Raw genomic sequence first — 21590 nt, forward strand, 5'->3', positions numbered from 1 at the left:
ACTTGTCAATTGTCCAACCCACACAGTTGGTAAGTTCACGAAAAGGAAATGAAGTGATTACCCAGAGTCTTTTACTTTCATAAATCACGATGTCAGGAATAGATGAAGAAACATCTCTATATAGGATAATGTTAGCCGCGAATACATAATGATACATTGGAGTCACCTTCACTACCTTCAGACAGCCGACAACATTGCCACATAAAAAAATTGCCTGCTGCTTATTAGGCAATTTGGATAATTTCGTTTAATCGGTCTACCCATCGTTTTAGTGTTTATTCATATTTTAGGTATCTGTTCGTTCGTCCCGCAACCTTAAACGCCCATCTCATTTGCCGCATTGCTATAACCTGAATTATATTTGCCGGGTGTAGTTCCCTCAATTTAGTGTAGTGGAGCCTTCTAAATTCAATAATTTACTCATCCTTTTATGGTCCGAATATTTTACCTGATACTTTACTTTTCAAAAAGCTTTAAGCACTGTTCTTCCCTTATAGTCGCCAAACAGGAGAAAAAAGGCAGTTATTTCACCCCAATTTGTATTACTTTAATGAAAACTATGTATAATTACTAGTCAAAATTTATTAGTCTACCAAGCATAGGTAGAGGGAATAAAAATTGGCTGCTGTTTCAAAACAATAAAAAAAATAATTTTGCATTCGGAGCTCTATATCTTAAAAAGTAGCAACACAAGAAAACCTTAGAGAACGTCATTTAAAGAAGAGTAAATTTGCTAAAATATGACTCCTAATTATTAAAAATTATTTACGTTAAATAGTTCTCGAGATATAACTTATTAAAAAGCCACATTTCATTAAAATGTTGTACAGAATGTATTGAAAGATCAGTAGTTTCAAAACCAAACTAATCTATCAAAAACCATTCGACGTACAGATCTCTATTACCACTCAAATAAAAGCTAGTTTAATGGGCTATAAAGTAGTTCAAGAAGTTTATCTTCGCATGAGTAGTAGTTTTCATGATATTTGCTAAAATAAATTGATTTATTGTTGTTCGGACAAATTTTCATGTGCCAAATTTATATTTATATGCGAATATCATAAAAACTATTACTCCTACGAAAATACGTGTCATAAACTACGTTATAGTAAGTTAAATTTCCTTTATTTTGAGTGCTGGCAGACATATGTGCGTGTTATGGATCTAGATATTTATTTTTTAAAAAATCAAACATTTTATCCTAACAACTAGAAATTAAAATTTTGTGAATTTATTATGTCAAATATCATAAAAACTACTATTCATACAAAGATAAAGGTTATAAACTATTTTATGGTAAATTTAACTAGCTTTAATTTAAGTCCTGGCTAACATCTGTACGTCTTTTGGTTTCTGAAATGAAGTTTTTCATAAATCAAACTTACTGTCCGAACAACTATAGATCAATTTATTTTAGAAAATATTATGAAAACTGTTATTTCTATGAAGGTAAAGGTCATAAACTACTTTATAGTACATTAAACTAGCTTTGATTTGAGTACTAATGGATATCTATACGTCCCATAGTTCCTGAGATATAGATTCCTCAAAACAAATACACTAACTACTAATCTTTCAGTACATTTTTATGAAATATTGTTTTTTAAAAAGATATATCTCGAAAACTATTAAACTTAAATAGCTCTGTTATGGCTAATATTTCAGAAAATCTACCTTGTTCTCTTAGGTTTACTAGTATGTTAGTCATTTTAAAGATATAGAGCTCCTAATGAAAAATTAATTTTTTTTAACGTTTTGAAACAACCGCCAATTTTTATTCCCCCTACCAATACTTGGCAGACTCATCAATTTTGACTAGTAATTATACATAGTTTTCATTAAAGTAATAAAAAATTGAGGTGAAATAACTGCCTTTTTTTATTATCGGTACTATTTGTGTGAGACCACGTTTCTCGCATACGTAATTTGAGAAGGAAAATAGTTTTGTAAGTTCTAACTTTTAAGTTTTCGACAGGATGCGCGAGCTCAAATATTTCGAAATTGAAAAATAAAAATCATTTCCTGCATTTACCCTTGCATTTATTTTCTCATCAATTTTGTTTTTTATAGCTACCGTACCACCTGAATACTTAAACCTATCAGCCTGTTCGAATTTATTTCTTCTTATAGCTATATCAGAGGATCACTGCGGCCTAAAGTTAAACCCTCTTCGGAAAGCATCACATTTTTAATAAAAATAACATAGGTATTTTATCTATTAAGATAGATAACCTTGTTTTAAGCCCGACTGAATCTCGAACTTTATTTACTAGCTTCATTAATATTCCCTGTTCAATCAAAATATTATACAGCTTCAGGCGATCAATAGAATCGTAAGCCTTTTTGAAATTTATATAAATCTAAAGAACTAATCCGTTGTATTTCAACTTTTTCTGTAATATTTTAAGTAATGTAATATTATCTCTGATTCCTACCCATAACTTCTCAATATCTTCGCGATCATCATCTAAAGTTGCTATTTTTTTTATTTCGAGCGCTTTTTCGAATTAAAGCAGTTTTTAATTTTTCGATTGAAAATTTTCCGGAATGAAAACCTTTTTCATTTCTCTTCTTTATATTACGTTTTTGTCGAATTTTCGCAATTACTAGTTAATTATCTGACATAATTTTTCTACTTTCTTTTTCTTGATTTACATAATTAAACTATTTTGGCGTCTATATTGTATCAAGACATGATCAATTTGATATCGGGTTTGTGAATCTCGTAATGTCCAAATATATTTGTTAATTTCCTTATGATTAAACATAGTACTTTTGATTATTATATTTTCCAAAATAGCAAAATTCATTAGTCGTACTCCATTATTCTATGTGATCATAGAAGTGCGAAAAAAGAAGCGTTATGACCAATTTACTGAACAAGAACCCGCCAACTTTTATGTTACTGCAGTCATTGGCTGATTTAGAGAAAGCATACACGAAAAAAATTAGAACATTTTAATTTTCAGAATAATTTTATATTATATTCTCCATATTTTTATACTAATCAAAATAACTGATGCAAGTAATGCACAATATTCAGTTAGTCCACCCTACTTTAACGATGAAATTATTTCTTGTACGTTTAAATACGGTAACTTCTTTAACATTATCACCCTTAGATAATTATCATATTCTTTCATACTGTATATTTATCCATTGCTTATTACTGCTGACTGTGAGAGATTTATAATATAAAAAAATTAAAGGCACTTAAGAAGTAGCTTTATTGCAAATTCAGTATTTAGGCCAACTCTATTTCCAAGCTTATTGCCAAATCTTTCCATGCAGTTTATTCTCATTATTTGTGAAAAGTTTCTAACTGCCTTTCGGCATATTTTATATAAAATCTGAGTTAGATATATTTCCACTAAATCATTTTCGAAAGTTTAATTTACAGCCATAGAAAGTAATCAGGATAATATTGACAAATTAAAAATAATTTAAAGCATTTTAAATTTTCTAAGTATTTTTCACAAAATTAAGACTAGTCCAGTTAGAACCTTATCAAACCAAAATAGCGATTTATTATCAAATCGCGATTAGCAGCTGGCATTAAATTAAATGGCTAGGTTAGTCTTAATGTTTGTCAACAAAATCTATAATTCCCTCCCCCGTTTATTTTTTCATCAAAAAAAGGTCTTGATTCTGTTGTTTTACAATCATAAAAAGGTATATTAAAATGATACTATAAAAACTGCATTTATAAATGGTAGACCGGACAATTCTTGAAACTGCATCTTCTTATTTGATAATGTGAGTACTGTATAAAGATTATGTGAATCGAATGTTACCAACGATTCCATAAGTAAACTTGTTTACAGATATTGATTAAAACTTTACATTTACCCATTATCATAAAATAATTATTATTAGTAACTAACTTAAAATCAGGTTTAGGAAAAATTACTTGTAGCAACAGATACCTCGAGTCCTTGATCTCTTTTATCCTGGCAATGTAAGGTTTGGCTATGTCTTCTTACATGCTTTTCCTTCTCAAAAGATTACCCAAAACAATAAAACTTCACTAAGAACGAATAGTTCGCCTCTCTTTCAGTTCTAATTTTTGTTTCGTGTGTGTTCGACAGATTGGTCGTCTAGGATTAAGGCTGATGGATTACCAAATTTTCTTAAATTTCGATCATTCAAAACGTGTATTAGAGGGTTTACTGAGAAATTGGATTTGGAAATAAACTGATCATTCATGCGTTTCTTTTTTAAATGAAAGGAAATGCCAAAATAATGGCCTATTAAGATTCCTGTTTATCAAGAATTGCACAAGAACCTCACTATTTTGTGTCTGATGTACAAGTGAAGCCCATCAGACTGATAGTTTTGTTATCTTGATTGAAGTCAGTCTGGGTTTAGAATGATGAAGGTGATTACTTCTGACCATGGAAGGGATCTTACCAGTAGCAGTATCACTATGTACATCATTTAGAGTTGGTTACTAACCTATTTATCAAGATGTGTTAAATGGGAATTCAAATTGAATAGCTCCAGTGTTCTCCAATTCCATTTTCTCTAGTTCTACAATAATTAGTTTTAATGAATCTTATGATTTTAGCTTCTTTCATTATCTTCTATTTCAAGGTAAAATCTATTATCTTTTAATTCCCTTGTTTTACACCACATTCATTCTCAACTCAAATTTCTTATACAAATTTTATATTTTTCTTTTTCTTGGGTAGTAAACCTAAAACTTTTTGAGTTTAAGTTTGAAGATGAGATAATCATTTTTTTTTTTTAATATGAAGACTATTCTGAAAAATCGAATATTAGGAACTAATAAAATCTTCATACATTTGCATTTGGTCAAATTTGCACTACTCCACCATATCTAAATTTCCATTTAGCAAAATGACTGAGCCCTTTATTACCACACCATTATATAATTTGTGATATCATAAGAAATAACTAATGAAACTACTGTAAACTTGTTAATTTATTACTAAAATATAAATTTATATTTGCTTGATCACCTAAAAATATATTGTTTTTGTCTACTCTAATGAGCTTATTATTTTTGTCAGATTCCTACTTGCATGCCCACAGTGTAGAGATTTGAAAGTTGCTTCAGATGCTAAATACTGATAATGCTCCTGCAACTGAAATAACTCACCATCGAGAGGTAGAAGTACTTGTTTTTACTAACATAATTCAAGCATAATATTTGTATACTAGAATAACAAATTATTGCTTTAGGCAAAGTTTTTAATATAGTATAGACATTTCCAAAGAATAATGATTCTTGTATCATTATCACTATACATAAATTAATTTATATTACATTAGAACTATCAAAAAGGAGTAAAGGTAAATTAAAAATTTTTCCTCATAAAATATTTGAAATTACAAAAAAAAAGTAAATATAAAATAATAATAATGCAAACAATAACTTCAACAACAGAAAAAATAGATTAAATTTACACCTATATTGTATAATACATATAATTTTTACTATTGCATTATAGAATAATTACATCTAAAATGCACAACTAAAAATTCTATTATATTTTATATTTAATAGTAAATGTAATATTTGTCAACAGCATAGGACAAGGGCAAGAAGGTTTCTAAGTCCATCTAGACATCCAGTTTTGAGTAGTGAAAAATTCAGCAGAATACTTCTAATTGTGCTATCTGTTATTTTTACAATTTTCGTCTTCTGCTTGTCAGGTAACATTTGTTTCTACTTCACCGTTATCATACCCTAAATATTACATTTGTAACATTAACTTAACCATAATACATAATATCATGACTTATCGCTCACTTATTACGTAGTTTCGAAAGTTTAATTATTAGTGAGGTAATGGTTAAAGATACCATAGTTGATACAGAAAAATGGTTTAATAATTAGCATTATATGAAATGACTAAATAATGATCAATCTTTATGGCTCATCCTCAGTTCGAATGATTAAAATTAACTAAAACTTGGATATAGTCTAAATACACAAAACTGAAAGTGGGCAAATCTTCCTACTGCATACTTTTTAAATAAAAATTAATGTAATTGAATTAAATACTAATTCTAAGTAAATGCTAATTACAACTTAATTATTAAACACGGTGTTTACAATACTATTTGCGAAAAATTTAAGTACTATTGTTAAATTTATTTGAATGATATGGGCTTTTGTTCTTTTCTTGTTCCTGTACATACCTGAAACTACCTACTTTATTCCCATAAAACACAAAAAATATTAGTATAAGTAATTATACTTTGAAGTTACTTAAAATATAATAATAAAGAATGAGAATAAAATTATTATCCAAACTATTATAAGCTACAAAAACGTTTGCACATTAAGAAAGCTGAAAATAATTCAATTCACAATCAAATTGAGTAATTGTGTTTTCAATAATTCCATCACTTCATAATAAGGATTTTATTTATATTTTATTGTCCCCTACAATATTGGGCAATTGGGAAACAACATACTTACATATGAACATCAGTATGAGTCTGCATAAGAAGATATGTTAAGTAGGCTTTCCTCACAGCCTACTAAATCCAGGGTTGTGAGGTTTTTCAACTAGAGCACTCATGGATTGCAGTTTGTTGGCTTAGTGGTTTCTGGCTTTGAAATAATGATTATAACTCCTGATGATACGTAACTTTGTTGTACAATTAGGTTTTAACCAACTCCCCAGGGTTAGACTAAATCAACCAGGATATGAAGAAACATAAGACACTCATGAATATCAACAATTGGTTGCTAATCAGGCAAAAACTAATGAGCTAGCAAAACCTTGAAGGTTACAGACATATTTGTTGGGAATGTCCCGATGTTTTAAACTGGGTTTTCTATAATGTATGTTCTTCAGAATTGGCCGCGTTTTTAATGTTCCAGGGTTGTGATGTTGAAAATATGTGATAGCCATGTATTATAATGTAAAATCTAAACAGTGAAGATAAAGTCATTCTCAATTTGAATATATTTTATTCTAAATTATGAGAGTAAAGCAATTTTTTCAGCCATGTAGATAATCAACTAATTTCCTTTTTAAAAATTTTACTAATTATGAGGTTTATTAAAGTACATGAATATGGGACAATAGTCACAAAATGTTGTGCAACATCATGATAATTTGGAATAAAATATATTCAAATTTTGGAAGTTTTTAACCTCAAAAAATTTATTGAAATTGACTTACCAGACTTTCTAAAAAGAAAATAAAAAAAAATAATCTATATTGAATTACATGAGTCAAATTCTTTTTTTTATTATCAATTTGCAAATATTACTTACATTATAGAGTACCCTGTATTTACTTATACTTTGATATTAACATGAATGTTGCCTGCCACAGATATTAAGTTTGTCTATTTGGGGGAGAACATTGCAACCTTCTGAAATATTTTTAAATGTATAATAAATTACATTAGTCAATCATTTTGTAGTATTAGTTCTTAACAATTTATAGCATTCTTCTTTGTGTGTTGCAGTTTATTATATCTACTTCTACTTTGAGTTTAACGTGAATGTTGCCTGCAGTAGACCTAAAAGTGAGCAGAACCAGGACTTATTTATTTGTTCTAAAAAAACACACCCGGGACGATGAAAAGTATTCATTAATGGAATTGTATATAACATTAAAGGTTTAAAAATAATTTTACTTTAATTTTTATATTTTGTTCTTATTAATAGAAATATCCCAGAAAATCTCTATTACGGCAAGGCAATAAATTTAGTAAAAGAGAAGAACTAGTTGACAGGATGGGAACTGAAAATTTAAATAAGAGTAAAACAGCTGTAAGAAGTTGATCTCATCAAATTGGATGTCCTGTTGACCATTGGAAGTCTAATAATGTATTATGAACATGAAGCAAAGGTCACTTTCTATATGACAAAATACATTTACTGGTATGGTTATACTACAAATTCAGAAATTTATAATTATTTTTTAAAATAAATTCTCCCAAAATAATAATATAAAAATGTCTACCTACTCTGATGTAATAATTATTACACATCCTTCTGATTCATTTTATTAAAAAGCATTTAATTTGGCTTACCAATAATGAAATAAAGTGGTTTAATAAAAGCCAAGAATTTTTCACAGTTTAATAACCAGTCTTTAAATATTATGGCACCTAATAAAATATTGTATTTATGCTTACTATTTATTTCAATGGAAGTTATTCTAAAATAAAAAATAAACCTTTTGACCAAAACTTTTTTACTTTATAACATGGAAAACAATTTTTTTTTTAATCTCTTAGACCTACATGACTTAACATTTTATTTTTATCTTCCTTTTTTAACTTTTTACTCCTTTAACATTTTTAAGTACAAGGAATTTTTTTATAAATAAAGTACCCTGTAATCAAACAATAAAATGTTTATTATGTTAATTTTAAATACAAAATACCACAGATTGCTTTCCTTCCTAAATCAAATAAGAAACTTCCTATTCAACAGCTAGACTGTGTTTCCTTTGTCTGAGGTCTGTTTCCTAGTGGCATTCATTAATACTCTTTGTCTTTTGTTATAAAACTCTCTATCTATCTAACTCACAACAGGGGCTATGTAACATTTTTTTTTTTTAATCGTTAGAGTGAATGCAGGGAGTAGATGCCAACCTAGTTAGTGTGAGATACTATAACCTGAAAATCCAATTAATATCTGAGATATCTAGATGTAGAAGGGGCTATGTACACTTCAAGATGTACAAGCTCTAACTAAAAAAAATTGAACTTTTCTTAAAATTTACTATTTGTACCGTAACCCCTTCATCCACTTACCTCTCGATGATTAGTTAGCCTAATAGTTATTAATTAAGCTAACTAAAATATTAGTAAATTAAAAATAGTTAAGTACTAGTTATATTAGTTAATTACTCCCAAAATTAGTATATTATAACTAAAATAGTTTAGTTAATTAGTAGAGTTATGGTAATGAGTGAGTGTAGTCATATATTATTATTAGTTATAATTAGTATTAAGTTTTATTATTAGTGTTTTATACATTAATATAGTATATGGTATATACTATTAATATATACACTGATTAATACATTAGTTTCAGATAGTATTCAGTATTAGTTAACATACTTAAGGTAGTTGGTTAAGTGCTATTAAAATTGTAGGTAATTAAGTTTATTAGTTAATGAGTTAGACTTAATAGTTAATGAGTTAACTGTAATTTATTAAATTTATTAATAGGTAATTAATATATAACAACTATTAATAATCATCAATGACCCATTCTAAAAGAGATAATAACACATTATCATTGCCTAATGCTATACATGATAACTCTCTTTTTTCGAGCTGTATTATCTCAATTTTAATTCTACTATTTGTTGTAGAAAATAAGTTTTATTATTTGATTTGTAAATAAAACAGTAGATGGTGACACTATGACACTGCTCTGAACAATGGAACAGCCATGTTCCTTTGTTCTGAGCTCAGTCAGGTGTGGTGTCTATTAATGGAAACATACTCCTCCTCTTTTCTTTATAAAGCCCTCCCTAAATCCTCAACACTATTTGTACTTGAAAAGAAATTGTTATTTCACAAAATAACACATCTAAAATCCCATTGGACTTAATATCTTATTTGACAAAAATCTTGTTATCCATTGTTACTAAAAATACTACTCTTTCAATGGAGATCAAATGTTTTAAAAATTATAATGCAATATCGCTGAAGCCTAAACCAAATCCAGATTTCTCTCTTTACAAATTAGTAGTATTTTAAAGAAACCTAGTACTCTTCAGATAGTGTGGCTTACTTTTTCAATCAATGGGAGATCAATAGTTAACCAGATTAACCATATTTTTATGAGCAGAAATGTATCTTATCTCAACAATGTGGGAATATTCAGAGGTGTACCACTACAACTGATTCAAAGGGTCATGAGTTTAGCACTTGCTAAGGACCTACTGTTTCCTTACCAGCTGTTATACAAAAAGCAAAGATATGGTATGGCCATCATAAACACTATCAGATTTTAACCATAACCCAAGTAAAAAGATTCTGGGATGTAAACTAAATTTGGATCACATTTTTAGAATTGGACAAATCTACAACCACATTTATGTTGTAAAACCTTGGCCATCAGAAGAAAAGCCAGGTACATAAAGAATCTTAAATCCTAAGGAACCAGTGATTTTATTGAATTTCAAACCAGCCAATAATAAAAAGAAAATATTTTTAACAATTAATTGGTTATTTTCTCACAGATTCAAAGGAAGTACTAGTATAGGAATTTTTACTATGATGTAGATTGCTAAGAAGTTCCTGTTTGAACTCTGTAATAATTTGTCTATCAAACCACCTTACTAAAATAAGGTATTACGTCTGTAGTGATGCTATGACATACATCAATCAAATACATAACAGCATTTCCTCCTACCTGTTTTTATTTACAAATAAGTCTGAAAAATACATTAATATAAAATATTATTGAGGTGTTGTTGAAAACAGTAAGGAGATAACTCCATTTCTGTTCATTTTTCAGTTGAATCAGATTTCCAGAAAAAAAAATTCTTTCTCATTGTACAAAAAATTATTAGATACAGTCTTTAGTTTCAAATTTTCTGTTAAATAGGTGCACCTCCACAAAACTTAATTGTGGAGTAATATTTAATCTTAAATATCCAACATACCTGCGACTTCATTACCACCAAAACTGAGCTCGTCAATACAACTTATACTGAGCTGCTGGATAACTAGATTATTTTCACTACAATCTTGTATTTTGTTGTTTTACACAGTAATATACATGTATATATTAGTAACATTTTCCTGACTGTCAATAATATGTATTTTTGTGGATCTTGAGGTTCAGTCAATAAAATAAGTATATTGATGTGAGGTTTCACAACTTTATTGTTTAAATATTCATGCTATTTGTCTTTACAGTGTGTTCTACATTGCTGTGATACAATTAAATCTAGGTTGGCCTGATCTAAGGAATACTGATCCTTAAAATACATTAAAAAAAAAAAATAAAATAAAAAAAGGCAAGAGCCTTTGGTCAGGTGTCTAACATTATTTAATATAGTATCACTAAAAAAAAATTCATTGAAAACAATGATCCCACACGTGTAGTCTCCCTCTGTAAAGATGAAACTGCAGTTGCGTTTATGTATGCTACTCCAAAAATGCTCATGTGACATTGTTTTTGTACCAACACCATAAATGTAATAGTTTAGATTTTATCAGTAGCTTCTTTTTGGTCTAGTCATTCATATTATTTTTGTATTTTCTCTTGTTTACCCTAATAAAGACTTTCAGTAGTGAGTAGAAACATCAAAAAATAGAAATACACAAGGGTGAATTTTTGTATGTTTTGAAAATTTCCTTCCCCCTTTCTCATTATCAACCATCTCATGCACAATTAATTCAAGTTATTCAACCTCTTAAATTTTCTTATTTAGCTGAAGAAGAATAAATTAGGAGTTAATTATCAACTAATAATAAAAAAAATATTTATTGCACATAATTTGCATAATTAGAAACATTTATTTGGGAAAGAAAAAGATGTTCTAATCACAAAACTCTTAAACCGAAGTTACAATTCAAACTTTATATTTAATAAAAAATTTATAATTTAAATACTGATTAAAAGACTCAATATAAACTAAAGACAGAAGATAAACTATACAACAGCCATCTATAATTAGTTAGACATATTGTCTTTTAATTACACATATATTTAGTAGATAAGAAAATATTTGTACTGAAGAAGATTAAAAATTGGAGAGCTAAATGGAAGAACATGTTATGAAACAAAATGCGACTGAGAAAAATTGATTACGGTTTTTTTTATTTCAATTTTATACAAAATATTTTCTTTATTTCTGAAAACTACCACTATTATAAGATTTAGAAAAATTAAACATGGTGCTATGTAAAAAGGAGTATTTCAAATACTCATCCAAATAAAAATCTCTATTTTTCTAAATTCTTACACAAAATCTTCTTCCACTTAGCTTTTTAATCGTGAAATAACAGCTTGAGAATAAGTTTTGAAGATATAAGTCAGAAGGTAGATAATACTTGTTTGTTTATTATCAAAATTACTTAAAAGATTTTTTAATCAAACCAAAATTAAACACTTAATTATTTATGGGAATCAAAATATCTTTATTACAAGCATAATACCACCTATTCTCAAGTTTACTCTTATTTTATTTTTATCTTAATGGACCATTATAAAAATATCATGTTTGACATAAAAATCTATGAACTAAATTGGCTTAAGAACTAAAACTATGCATTAAAAACTGTAATTGAACATTGTAAAACAATATCTACCAATCTTATGTATAATTACAGTTAAACACACTTCATACAATCTCATACTCTAGATCAAATCAATTATTAAACAAACCAATCAGTTTGTATTTGTTAATTAAATTATGTTTAAAAATTAAAAACCTTAGCAGTTGACACCTAGAAAAAATAATATCCTCTTAGTTTATTCTATTAAATCAAATCAGTCCAAGATCCATCAGATTTTCTAATCGACATTAATAACATTTTGCTATACATAACTTTTTACAAACTATTAAGTAATTAAAAAATTATTTAAGTATACATCGTAAGTTTCTATCCTTCTTAAAGAAACATACATTTTTAATAAACATCATTTTAATTTAGAAAGTAAAATTGAAGCAAACAATATTTATGTAATTTAGCAAAAAATAAAGACAGGAATTCATATCTATTACTGAAAATAGTTCAATGTTTTCTTAACACACTTCCACCAACCTTTATAAAGTATCTTTTCCTATTTTTTACTAAGGTTTTCTATCATTTCATTTCATTTTATTTATAAATTTAATGAAATTCAAAGATAATATGTAAATACAAATAACTTTTTAAGATATACATTGATATGGTTGAGGATTATTAGTCACTTTTCAAATGTATATATATACATACACAATAATCATTAAAAACATGTATCAATGTTTTATGTCTTAATTGAATTATATTGGTTTCCTAGTAGATCTCTAATATATACTTCTATCTTATTATAAGAATTTAAAATACATGGATCATTCTCCAAATCAGACACTAAATATCAAATTTTTCTTAAATTTAAAGTAGAGCGATTATTTTTTATTTATTTTTTACTGCCTTCAGGCAATGCTCTTTAATAATTTTTGAAGCAGACATATACTTAATCTGATAGTTTTTGTGATATAATTTTTTTTTTTTAATTTAAAATGTGGTTATACTGTGATATAATTATAAAAAACCACCCCTATTTCTGGCTGTGACATATATAACCAAGGAGTGATAAACAGAAATAGAGCACCTAATTACTGTATTAATTTTAATATAAGATATTTATTTAGCAGTATTCAGTCTTGCTATTTTGATTATAAATGACTTTCAACCGTAAAACATTTTTTTTTTTAAATACTTGAAGCATTCATTCTTTTTCAGTACTAGTCTGTCTATTATAACAACAAAACTCAATATTGAATATAATATCCAATGTCAAATAAATATTATTTTTGTATAAACCATTATCATATATTTAATAACGATTTTGAGGATCTAGCAGAAGCCTTTAGTACTATTTATTTATAGATGAACTAACTTACTTGAGAAAAACACTTTGATGACTTCGGGAAGAAAAAATACCAAACTGGCAAGTAGAGACTCATTACCTAAACTGCTCTTTCCCTTCATTTTATGTGGGGGATAAAGATACTGTTCTTCTCTTTTTTTATGAAATATTTAGGGCGTAAAAGAAGATTTATAATATCTTCTTTAATAATTTAACTAACATCAGCGTCCTGAACTACCAATTGAGAATCCCACTTGTAGAAGTTCTAATAATGAACTATTAGGAGAAAATTAAATATTTGTTCCTCCATTGCCATTGTGGTCACTCCCTAGCCCTCTGAGAATTTCTATTGAGACTAGGGAGAGACAAATTGACCATTTTTCAATTTTACACTCAAGAGAAGCTTTAAAAAAATGAGGGGATTAAAATGTAATTAAAGAGGTTCTGAAAAACTATGAAACAATGCTATGCAATGCACTAGGGAGTGATCACCAATAAAAATAATTACTCATTTTTCATTTTCTTTCACAGCATGGAATCAATTGAATAGGTTAAGGAAGAGAACAAAGGAGGTTACCTGTTTGCTGCATCTTTTTTGTAAATTCTAATTTACTAATTTTACTTTGTAAGGGTATACTGCAACAAGTGACAAGCATAATATATTTTATTATTAGGAAACTATTAATGACTAAAACCACAAAGTGAGAAAGAAATGTGGATCTCAAGAATGATAGTAACAGAAAAGTAAATTCATTCACATTCAGTTGATTGATCATTCATAAAAAGCTCTGTAACTGAAATAGCACTAAAATTGGAGAATGACCCAAATATTTGCTAGTATAAAACCAATTAATACAAATACTGTAATTGGTTGATTATATATGCTGATGGTAAATAATTTAATATAAACTTTTGTGTTTGTTAACCCTTAGTTCAGCACAATGTATCTGCGAGATCAGGCTCTATCATATTTCTGTTAGCTATTTATATTTTTTTAATTATTTAAACGTCCCAGAAGCTTTATATTCTTCCAACACCTATTAGACCGTTATTCATTTTTGTTTTCTTAATTCCACTATTTGACCTTGTAAAACAGAATGACATGCTGTATGTATTCACAGAATGGCTATTAATGTTTTATTTATTCATTTATTCAATTTGTGTAAATAAGGAAAAAGAAATTATTATATTTTACATAAATATTGTGGCCAAATTAAACTATTTGAGTTACTAGATTCATCAATTATCTTCAAGAAGTCATAGATCCCAGAATGATATTTTTTTTAAATTTTCACTCCATTACTTTTTTGTCACATTCAGAAGGGGTACTAGTTTTGTTTAGAAAGAGGTTCATGAAAAAATCTATAATTAATCAGTGTAAAAAAATTAAGTTACATAAATTGAGGAATAGTGATTTTGTTCAGTTTGTTATCATGTTGTCACTGTTATTATAATTTAAAAAAATTAACATAATGTCAGTATGTAAGTTAATGTTTTTCATTGCTATAAGCCAATGTTTTTGTACCTTAAAAAAATATATTTATACATCATTAAAATGTGTTGTTTGGTAATTATGACTAGTTAATTTACTTATGATTGATAAAAAATCTTAACAAATTTTAGCTGATAATTAAGCCTGGCCTTTATTAAAATCACCTAATCTCTTGGATACACTGTGTACTAATCTGTTAGGTTTTAATCTTATTCAATAAATAATTAATTTAAAGACATGCATTACTCACCTTACAAAAAAAAAAAAGTAAATAAAAAATAACTGATAAGCTCTTAATATTTTGATTTTTACACAAACAGCAACATTCAATGCTATATATCCACAATTCTTCCATATTTTTGTTTTATTAATTATTTTGAGTACACAAATAAGTTGATTCATGAAGACAAGAAGGTATAAAATCTAGCAATCTATATATTGTGCCCTTTGTTTTCTAATTAGCCATCTAAGTATTCTAAATTATCTTTGGCACTTTTGGGGCTAATACTTTCAAAGATAAAGGCCTTTACAAAATATGCTTTATCTTTTAATGTGTCTATTGGTAAAAAAATAAACTAATAATTTTATTGATTTCAGCAAAATTTATGGAACAGCTTTTTTTTTCCTTTTTTTTATGAACTTAATATACTTGAAAAAAAATTCATTCTTGTTAAGCAGTAATATTTTACAAATATCTATTTATAATTAATCCATGAAATGAACGGTGTCATGCATCAGTAAACCAAGCAAAATGGTCTAAAGTCATGTTCTGTAAGAGAAAAGAACCTACTCAAGAAACATTACTTGTACTTATCCTAATAGTAATTCCAAAAATACTAAAATGGTGATTAGATAGCCCTATACAATATTTATATTTAAAAAAACAATTCTGAAAAAATAAAATTTGGAGCTCAAGTCTCCCATATTGGTAGTCCAAAACAAAATTGTTAAGTTTTTGATCATTCTTACAATCATTATCATTATTTTTTGTTAATTAGAAAAATGTAATAGTATCATAACTTAGAAAGTTTAAATCTAAATATACATACTGTTTTTTATTTTTCCAGGCTTTTCTAAGAAATAAATATTTATGATTCGACTATCTTGTGCCGTTCCAGGCATGCTGTATGACAATTTTTGTGTTAAATTACTAGATCAGATCAAGTGATGCCACAATTTTGTAAGTCATTAATTGGTTATTTAATTGAATGATTATTATTACAAAAAAAAAGAACAAATATTTTATTTAATATGCTTTATTTTTGCACAGTATATGCCCAAAATAAAAGTCTCATTTATGTTATTAATATGTGTCTGGAATATGCTACCAAAAGAAATTTATCATAATATTTCAAATTGTATTTGCATTCTTAATTTGAGGAAATATTGACCTGATATGACATGATATTTATTCAGAAATTTGAATTTTACTTACTTTGCCAAATTTACTTTTAGCCTTGTTTACACTATGTAATATGTTGATATAACTTTTGCTAATCAACACAATTTCCATTAACTTTCAGCCATATAACATGTTTATCATTTTTAACTAATATTTTTTCATTGATTTATATAATCTGCCAGTATTTGCTACTTCATTTAGCAACCACAGCAGTGATGATCAAGTAGAACGTTGTTTTTATGGTTTGTGGAAAAAAACAAAAAAAAAACAGCGTCAGAATATTGGTTTTAGATTAAACCAACATGAAAGGAAAGGAAATATACAACTGATATATGACAACAAAGAACTGATGACAGCAACAACTTTCTTAAGACTACTCTTCAAGATTTTTCATACTGATTTCAATCGATCAGACTGTAAATTAAAAAGAAAACTACTCCACTCAAAAATGTCATCCTAAATAAATAAACATCATTTTTTTCTTGATTTCACTTGTCCTGCATTAACACCAAACACCTCATCATGTTTACTTCACTGACAGTATTTTTTTCTCCTAATTTTAGAGTCTTTCTCAAATAGGAAACAGAGAAATCCATTTTCCTTTTTAAAAATGTATTAATTTAAATATGTTCGATTTGCTCTACTTTGCTATAAAATAACTTGAACTTTAAGATAAAGATAAAGTTAAAGTTAAATACTTCTTTCTGTTCAGTACACATACTTGGATTTCACTGAGTCATTAGTGTCTGAGTGTACATTGTGAAAGGTACATAATTTTAGTAAGAAGTTAGATATTTTCTTTGATTTTACCAATATTGGGTGGGAAAGTTGTATTCGATCACAATATATTTAATAATAATAATATAATAATATAACAATATTAATAAATAATGCAAAAATTAGTAGTTTGTTCAGTTACAAACACTGCCCGGTCCATTTTTTTCACAAAATAAGCCAGAAATTGTTTCCAACAGGTAGTTCCATCCTCTATCCCAATCTAAAGCTCTTTCCTTAAAATACCAGCAAGGTGTTGAAAATGTACCTAAATATGTGGCTTCTTTATAAAAAATAGCCAACACAACAAGCACTTGTTTCTAACACGGCCAGGTCTGATGAAGCCAATCATAGCAGAATTCTCGGACCTCTAGACCACGAAACACCACTAAATCTTTAGTAGAGTGCTTACTACTTAATTTTAGCTGTTTTAGTAAAATACTGTTTTTTCAAACTTTTAAACATTGTTAATGAGTGAACCTGGCCGTGTTTGTACCTAAGTTACTCAAAGGTAGCATCTTCGCATTTTCTAACGAGTTGAATAGTTGTTACATGACACAAAGTTATTTAATTTGTTACATAGCATAAATGTGGCTTGACATATTTTTTTTAAACTGTTTTGCTTCCAAATAAATTTTTAAAAAATTTGAATAAAAATGGCAACATTACTCAAAAGTTATTTCATTCAATGTTAAAACCTAAGCATCAAGGAAATAAACTGTCTGTCATATCGAGAAATAATAAAATTGTTAAAATGAAAAATTACTTAATTATAAAAGAAACAAAATTGTATGCTACAACTCATAATGTAAGAAGTTCAATGCTCCATTTAGTTATGGATAGCCTTATTTAAAAGGATCAATAGTTTTATACTTATATTAGCCAGTAATAATAATAAATAGATTTTGAAAAGTGAGTATAGTTGGTTTAATTGATTATTAATTTTTTTTTAAATTTCAAATAAAAAATTACCAAAATTAATACTCTGTAAAAAGATTGTTAAAAAAAGTAGCAAGAATAATTAAATAAATAAAATAATACCCCACCAAATATGTTCTATCCATATCAAAATAGGTAAAATGTTTCACAAAATCGATGAAAATTACTTTTTAAAAAATAAATTACAAATAATCAGTCTCTGTTTAATGTTTCTGAATAAGTTTTTTTTTTTTATACTCAAAGTCATGTTGAAAATATAAAGTAAATTATTCAATTGCATTTGTAATGTATGATCATTTCTGGTTTTATTTTCAAATCATCTATGGCAGGAGCTTAGCTTTTTTTTTTTTTTTTTAAGAAAAAAAGGAAAAAGTCCCAATTTTTCTAAGTAAATAAGTGTTGGCATTGTTGACCAAACAGACTACTACTGTTAAAGTCATCTACATCATTAGAACCACCCAGGAATCTACTTGCTGATTAAAACTGAAAAATTGATCCCAGATGTCCTATTTCAAGAAGGAAGTGTCAGGTACTGAACTTCAAAATGAGGTCATGATCCGAATCCTTGAAGGGAAGAACTCCTCTGTTTCATACAACTCGACACGACAGACAGTGATGAACGATAGCGCACTTTACCATCTAAACAATTGAAAATTAGAATTTTAAGAACAATTGGAAATTCGTAAGTTAATTTTAATTAGCTTTGTTTATACTGTATTATCTGGTTACTGGTCCCAAATTTATAATTTAAGATTCAGAGCCTTACATGTCTTCAAGAACTTATCATTTTCAATCTAATGCAACACTGTGAAATCTAAAATTATCAATCACTTGAAATGAACCTTTTATCAAAATCAAAACTGATTCTATATTACAATAGTAAATAATTTGTACTGTTTCAAAAACATATAAGATAGATTATGCTTCTAAAATAATTATTCTTAATCAGCAGTTATTCGGTATTTGGCAGTATAAGGATAATAAACAAATGAAACAATTTTTGATACTAAAATTAAGTCATCCCTGATGCTAAAAAATAAAAATTAAATCATAGTTAAAATTGTATGCCATTATTAGTAGATTAATAATTAGTTTCACATTATTGGATCATTATCAACTCTGATTCAGGAGAATCGAATAATGGGTAAAGTCAACAAAGTAACCTTACACATTTGAATACTTTATATTTTAAAGTTAACAGAAATTTTTATGTCAAGTCTAAATTTATTAAATAATTATTGTCCATATTACTTTAGTTAGTTCTTAAATATGCCTGCAATTAAATTAGTCTTGACTCTCTGTTTTTCAGAAACTACCCTATAACATAGGTGTTGATATTATGGATATAAATACTAAAATCATGTACCATGCTGGATTTTTGCAGCTCATAAATAAAATTTTGAGAATAAACCAACATGAATAACTAACAACCTAGCCAAATGTGGAAATTCGGTGAGAATTACCAAGGTAGCCGAAAAAAAAATATATATATATATGAATGTAACCTGCTCTGTCTTCATGAGAAAAGCCAATGCCTTTAATTGTCAAAGAAGTGTGTGAGTGAGTGTTTGTTGAAAAATTCTAAGCATACCAAACCCAAGTTTTTGAGTGAATGTGAAAAATTCTAAAAACGGAAATTTTTTTTTAAAAATCTGACATTGCTGCACAGTTTTCTGGAATAAGTTTACTGAAATCACACAACCAAGCAAAAATAGGAGAATCAAGGCAATGATTTAATGTAGAAAAAACAGAACAATGCTTAGACAAAAAGCTAACTAAACTGCGGGATTAAAGCATTAACTTTTCCTCTAAAGAAGCATCAGTTGTAGTAGAGGAGCCACCTATATCTACTGCAGAAACGACCTCTCCTGATTTTCTTAAGATTGCCTCTTTCTAGTACTTCCAGCACATAAGCTTTGAAAATCTTGAGACAGTTAATTATTACTAATTGAAGTATCCTCACTTTTAAAGTTAAAACTGACTCCAAAATCCTTAAATTTAATGATATGGTTAGTAAACCTTAATGGCTTTTCAAAAAGAAACTGGATTCAACCGACATCTATTCATTAAATACAACCAAAAATAAATAAAATAATATTAAATTTATTAATAAGTGCTCAAAAATGTTTAACTTAACATTTATGTCAGAACCACGTTGAAAAAAGACTTGAATCGTCAGGAACACAGACATTTTAGATTCCACAGTTTATTCCAATTGTTATATTCAAAAGAAAAAAATGTATAAACAAAAGACTATTTAGAATGAAAGCATTTTGTCAACTTTACAAATTAATTTACTGTAACTTTAAGATAATATCTTTATAGGTCATGATCATATTACTAGGATATTTTCCCTTTATTTTCTCAAAATAATACATTATTATTATACATAATTCATTATTAAATTTATAAGATATAGTTATTGTTTGTGCATCTTCAAAATATTTATGTACTAATATTAATAAATATTATTCCCACTAGAGTTCAGAAAATTTTCATTGAGAAAATTCACTTATCAGTGTACCAGGATTGAATTTATTAAGTTCATTTCAATTTTTAAATTAGGGTAATAAAATTTGTGGTTATAAATTCTTAAAAAACTTTTTTATTTTAATTTTTAAAATAGTAAACATTTAAGGAGTGGTTGGAGTTTATGGAAAATAAGTCCTACAATTATCTCTAAACTTTATTAGGTTAAAATTTTGTAACTGATGATAATGAGCCAATAAAATAATTATGAAAGGGAAAGAACTATGCATTACACAAACTTAATCTCCTCTCTAAGTTTTATTTTATTGAATTTATATGTTGAATTTCAACAGCAGAAGGAAGAATGCATTATAAGGAAGATTGGGACATTGAGACTGAATATACTTTGTAAAAATCGTGTTGGTTTCTTTATTGACCCAGCATTTCTCCATGCCAAAGTTAATATGGGAAGTTTACTCATTATTAATTATTTTCTCGCAGGGTACCCATGCTCATCTATCCTCACTTATTTCAATAAAGTTAGCCAACAATAATATTACAAAATACCATTTCAAATATACTATTATGACCTAATATATCATATTAAAAATAATTTGAGGCTACTAGCCTATAACTTTCAATATCAGATACACAGTTTACTCCGAAACTATGTATGAAATCCTTGGTTCTTTCATAATGTTATCTCAGATTAAGAAATTTTCTATTGAACATCAAACAGCAGACAAATTATACCTACTAAAAACAATTTGTTTATATAAATAAGAAAATGTTTTTCTTATTTTGTTTTACTTTAGAAATCTATCAATCTGTTTTTTGTTTTTTTTTAATTCTAGAAAATATCAATATTTAAAAAAATATATTATATTTTTATTGTTGCCCCTTTCTTTAAGCTTTTACAAGCTTTAGCCGAAGTCTAAACACGGTTGGCAGTCGCTGACAGTTGCGATAGG

At 27.4% G+C, this 21590-nt stretch overlaps 1 long non-coding RNA gene across 8 annotated transcripts in view; it reads left to right on the top strand.

Moving 5' to 3' along the window:
• Window positions 1–3532: 3532 nt before the first annotated feature.
• LOC106682129 (uncharacterized) overlaps window positions 3533–21590 on the top strand; it is a 29802-nt gene continuing 11744 nt past the window's right edge. Inside the window, exons 1-8 of one of the 8 annotated variants that reach the window (XR_010844087.1) lie at window positions 3535–3756; window positions 5034–5131; window positions 5553–5679; window positions 7456–7574; window positions 7658–7873; window positions 16103–16215; window positions 18652–18832; window positions 19460–19686. This is a non-coding gene — a long non-coding RNA (uncharacterized lncRNA). Of the gene's footprint in view, window positions 3757–5033; window positions 5132–5552; window positions 5680–7455; window positions 7575–7657; window positions 7874–16102; window positions 16216–16619; window positions 16940–18651; window positions 18833–19459; window positions 19687–21590 lie in introns of those variants that run through there. The other 7 variants (XR_002944962.2, XR_002944965.2, XR_010844088.1 and 4 more) reach the window with 7 other exon arrangements.

The sequence above is a fragment of the Halyomorpha halys genome, unplaced genomic scaffold, assembly GCF_000696795.3.
Source record: "Halyomorpha halys isolate HHAL.00 unplaced genomic scaffold, Hhal_1.1 Scaffold390.1, whole genome shotgun sequence".
NCBI lineage: Eukaryota > Metazoa > Arthropoda > Insecta > Hemiptera > Pentatomidae > Halyomorpha > Halyomorpha halys.